This window comes from Tupaia chinensis, unplaced genomic scaffold (genome assembly GCF_000334495.1).
Source record: "Tupaia chinensis unplaced genomic scaffold, TupChi_1.0 Scaffold000600_1, whole genome shotgun sequence".
In the NCBI taxonomy this organism is placed as follows: Eukaryota; Metazoa; Chordata; class Mammalia; order Scandentia; family Tupaiidae; genus Tupaia; species Tupaia belangeri.
Window position 1 is genome coordinate 231,332 of NW_006160117.1, and position 5,510 is coordinate 236,841.

General features: G+C 38.3%; 1 pseudogene; it reads right to left on the reverse strand.

Annotated features, from left to right (window-relative positions):
* Positions 1-2,420: 2,420 nt before the first annotated feature.
* LOC102482727 (60S ribosomal protein L35 pseudogene) lies at positions 2,421-2,789 on the reverse strand (annotated as a pseudogene).
* Between the last annotated feature and the right edge of the window lie 2,721 nt (positions 2,790-5,510).

The following is a 5,510-nucleotide window of genomic DNA, read 5'->3' on the forward strand; positions in this document are numbered from 1 at the left end:
CTCTGTCTCTCTGTCTGGCGAGCGCACGCGCCCTATAGCAAAAACCTCTCCAAAAAAAAAAAAGTCTTCTGACCTGTTTTAGGGAGGCAGAGGTATTCACTCATGTAGGGTAATAAGAGAGAAAAACATAATAATTTAAGTCATTTCCTTATAAGGAAGCACACAGAAGAGATACATATCATTATAGTAGAATTTGCTAGAAACTACAAGCATAGTTTATAACACCCAGACGAATCAGACAAATCAGGTGACAATCAATAAGCCTATTTTTAATGGCATAACAACTAAAGGGAGTTGTCACATAAAGGCTATCTCCACTTCTACTTTTTTTTTGGAGAGAGATTTTTGCTATAGGGCATGTTCACTCGCCAGAGAAGCAGAGAGGCAGAGGGATAGAAAGCAAGAAATCACCTCTTGGGGGACGGCCATGCCACAATCCCGTCTTCCCCATTCTCCTCTTGGGATTTTGGGCATGCATGCACATGTACCTGGTATTAGTTTCAAGCTGCTGGGTCTGGGCCTCAAACCACAGCCGACTATGTGGGCGTCCAGCGACATAGCCATTATGCCATCTTCTGGTCCCTCTGCTTCTGCTTTTCTTAGTTCTGTCTCTTGATAGAAATTCTGCTTTGGCAGGTAATATGGGATTTGAGAATTAGGAATGGATATGGGAACATTTTTAAGGTGAAGAGGAAGAGGAGTGAAGAGGTTTTCTGCCCCTGTATGACTGGGAAAAATTGCATGGGAAGGCCAACTCACATGCTCCCAAGACCACACGGGGAGCAGCAGGTACTTGAGTGAGCTGACTGGCAGCTCCTACTATATGACTGGCTCCAGAAGGGGCAGCCTATTGGGACCAATTTATTATACATATTCATTTATGATATATAATGATACATAATTCATTTATATTAATTTATTGTATAACTTAATATAATTATAATGTTTATATTAACTTGTATAAATATTCGTTTATATATTTTAATATTTATATTAATTAATTTTATTTATATATGCATTTATATATATTTTAGACAGGGCCTAATTGTATCTTGAGTCTCTTGCCTCAGACTCCCTGAGTCACTGGGATTACAGGTACACACCACTGCACTGTGACTTCAAGTTGGACTGAGAATGCAACCCACGACTTCCATGTGGTCCCAGCCTGCAGAGCACAGTGTCTTAGCAACACCCGCAAGTGTGACTTGGCCAATTCAATATATTTTAAAAGACGTTTGATGCAAACAAAATATGATGGAGGGACCATGTTGGCCCAAAGACTGCCAGTTTTTGAACCTTATGCCTTTCTCCCTGGGTGCTTAGAAATGGGACTAAGTTTTGACTGGAATAACTAGACAGAGACCAGAGAAAGGAAGTATATAGAATTTTATTCACAATACTTGTTATAACCTCATCAACAAATAAATCAGTTTCTGTGGTCACTAATACAGCTTTCTAATGCTAGTGTACCCCACTTTAGTAAATAAGGAGATTATTTCCTGTGTTTAAGAGTGAATGCTGAGAGGCCAGCAGGTGGTCTGGTGGTTAAGGTGGAGGACTCCCACATGGCCAATTGTAGTTCAACTCCCAGACCTGGCAGCTTGAAAGTCATGCTGGGCATGTGTGCATGCATGCCCAAAATCCTGAGAGGAGGATAGAGGAGGAGAGATTGTGGCATGGCCATCTCTCCCACCTCGGTGGGTGATTTCTCACTGTCTGTCTCTGACGAGTGCATGTGCCCTATGACAAAAACCTTTAAAAAAAAGAGTGAAGACTGAAACTGGTTATTACTTCAGATGCAATGATTTTGTTTTAAAGCAGAGGTTTGTGTCCTTAGCCCTCTTGATGTTTTAGGCCATATAATTGATATGAGCTGTCCTATGTATCGTGGGAGGTTTTGCCACACCCCTAGATGCCACTAGATGCCAGAAGTACACCCTCCAACCAAGTTGTGACAATATGTCAAAAACATGTCTCTAGACATTGCAAAATGTCCCCTGGGGTTCTCTTTGTTGGAAAGCCAGTTTCAAAGCACTTAGATAGTGATTTTTCAAGCCAGGACCTCATACCCCAAATTTCTGATGGAGATGATCTGGGGTGGGGTACATGGCATTGGTATTTTTAGAAGCTTTCAAGGTTGTTCTGCAGCACAGCCATGGATAAGATAGTCTTCTGTCTGATCTACTGGCCCCCTCATTTGTGTCCAGTATTTCTCTCTGCTCTGTAAGATAATTAAAGTTTCTTGAAGTTGATCTTTACTTGAAATATGGCCTGTGACACAGTCAACAAGTGTAGTAAGAATTAACAATTGTCCTAAATGGACTGTTACTTTATAATGGTAATAGTGAAAGTCCCAAAGGGTGGGATTTTTTTTTTTTATTATTATTATTGCCAGGTCTGCGTTTTACTGAGGCCCACGCTCAGGCCTTGACCGCAAACTTGGGCAGCAGGTACCGCCACTCCTTCCGCTGCTGCTTCTTGGTCTTCAGGCTTTCCTCGTGCTTGTTGAGCTGCCGGCGCATGGCACGGGTCTTCTTGGGCCGCAGGTCCAGGGACTTGTACTTCTTGCCCTTGTAGAATTTCCTGAGGTTTTCTTTCTGAGACTGGTTAATGACGGTGAGAACACGGGCAATGGATTTGTGGACAACACAGATCTTGGACAACTTGGATACAGCTCTGCCTGTCACTTTGGCAACGCGCGGCTGGGACAGCTCCACTTTCAGGTCTTCAAAGTGTTTCAACAGCTCCTCCTTCTTGCCCCGCAAATCCTGAGCCTTAATTTTGGCCATAGCTGCCCAACTCTGTGGCCGCCAGTGATTGCTGAGAAAGAGCTGATTTTCTAGTGGTGGGATTTTTTTTTTAATGAAGTTTTCTTTTTGGCCTGAGATAATAGTCACATGGTTTCAAACTTGAAAGTGCTCTTTTGGTGACAGATAAATTACTGATAACAGTACATTATTGAGAAATCATTCAGACAGTACAAAAAAGAGAGATTGATTTTTTTCTCTTATAAACATAAATTTATCATTTATAGTCTTCAACAATTATTTGCACTTGAACTTTCATAACTGTCTACATTTTTTTTCCTCATACCCACCATCCACCGCCCACTCTTGTCCAACCACTTTCTCCTCTTACTGTCACTAGCATCCACTCCCATCCTCTACACCATCACCTCTTCAGATCTCTCAGTCTCTGCCATAAAGTACAGATACTCAGTACAAATTGAATGGGGATATACAGTGTGAATCCTTCAAAGGCTGGCTCACTTTACTCATCTGTATTCATCCATTTTGAGTCGAACAGTAGGATCTCTATGTATTATAGCTGTATATTATTCTGTAGTATATATATATGCTACAGTTTTTCAACCCACTATTACTCATTAACAACTTTCTCTATTTTGTGGCATTAATTTGTATAGATTTTTCTGTTTCTTTTTGAGTCTCTTTTGATATATTTGTCTAGGAAACTATCCTACTTACTGATGCTTTGAGTCAATTTTGTGATAGTAATTTCATCTTAAGTCTTAATTTTCTCTGTGGCTATCTTCCTTTATTTCTTGCTTTTGTTATTTGTTCTCCCTTCAGTTTCCCTTTCTTTTTAATATCTGCTTTGACTTTCTTAATTTCCTCTTTATTAATCTCAAGTTTATTTTATTTTTCTTTTTAAAATTTCCTTAGTTTCTTTTCTATTTTGTTGTTTATTTTAGTATTTAAGGCAATAGTTATTCCTTTGAACACTGCTTTAGCAGCTGATGTATATATTTGATCCTTTTCTCCCTGTTCTTTTGCATCTCTAAATTTTTATTCTCCTATGAACTAAGAGTTGTTTGAGGGAGTTTTAAAATTTCTAGGGTAGATGCATATTTTAATTTTATGTATGTTTAGTTTCGTTGCACTATAATCAGAGAATGTCTGAATTATTCTCTAATTTATTGATGTTTACTTTGTAGCATAATATATGGTCATTTCCTGTAAATGTTCCATGGGCAGCAAAAAGAGACTTGAATTCTCATCTCAGTTTACAGAATGGGATGTAGCAGGTCTCCCACATGAATTGTGTTATTTAAGTTTTCTGTACCTTTACATTTTCATCCACTTAATTTGTCATGGAGCAAACATGAGAGTAGTTAAATTCTCCTAATAATATGATTCTGTTTATTCATATTTTTTCTATAGTTTTTGCTTTATATAGTCATAAAGCAAAGTGTTAGGCTTGATGTTTATTAACAGACATGTCGTCGTGGTGAGATGTACCCTTTAACTTTACAGAATGCTGCTGTTTTATGAGTTGAATGCTTTTGGGCCTGGATTCAACCTTACTTGACATCCAGATCTAGTTCCCTATTTTCTGGTTTATATTTCCTGGTATAGCACTGCAGTCCTTTTATTTTCAGTCTTTCTGAATTATTTTGCTTTAGATGTGTCTCTAAATGTACTGCAAAATTGGGTTTTTCTTTGTGGCTCAATCTTTTTCTTTTGTGGGACAAGTTTAACCTGTTTACAGTTACTAATATGACATCTGTCATCTGCAATGATAAGTATCTGTGATTTTCTTTTGTTTTCTGTTTTTAATGCCTTGATTTTTCTACCATGTTATGTATTTGCTTTGCTTTGTTTTAGCATATTTCTTTTAATAAACAATTAGGTTCGAATTTTTGGTTTCAATATTTTGTTTCATTTTGTTTTTAGGTGTTGCCATAGGGTGTGTGCACTCGCTGCAGAGAGACAGAGGGAAAGTGAGAAGTCACCCCAGGGGGATGGCCACACCACAGTCCCTTCTTCTCCACTCTCCTCTCAGAATTTTGGGCTTGCATACACATGTGCCTGGCATGATTTTTAAGCCACTGGGTCTGGGACTTGAACTGTGCGGTCGGCCATGTGGAAATCCAGTGCCTTAACCACTGTGCCACCTGCAGGCCCCTCAGTGGCTATCTTTAAATTACTGCTGTATTTCTTTAGGTCTTCTTTGTCCAGTTTAGTCATCACTTGCCAGCTATGCAAACCTCTTGAATACTTGAAATGTGACTGGTGTGACTGAGAAACTAAATTAATTTCATTTACATTTAAAACTTACACGTGACTCAGTTTATTTTAAGTAATTGTAGAAGAACTTTGGTATGTGAATCTACCTTATTGATATACATTTTATGAAACAGAACTATGGGGCAAGTATTTGATAGAAATGTAGTTTCTGAATTGAGATGTGCAACATATATAAAATGCACACTAGATTTAAAGACTTTATATAGAAATATTAAAAAAAGAAATATTAAAATATCTTAATATATTGTAAATTCCTCAAATATTGTAAATATAATATTTTGATATTTTGGGGTAAATAAAATACCAAGCTTTATATTTCTTTTGTGTTAATGTAGCTATTAGAAAAAAATTACATGGGCAGTTAGCATAGCATAATGGCTATGTCACTGGACTCCCATGTAGCTGATCACGGTTCGAGTCCCGGACCTGGTGGCTTAAACTCACGCCGGGCATGTGTGCGTA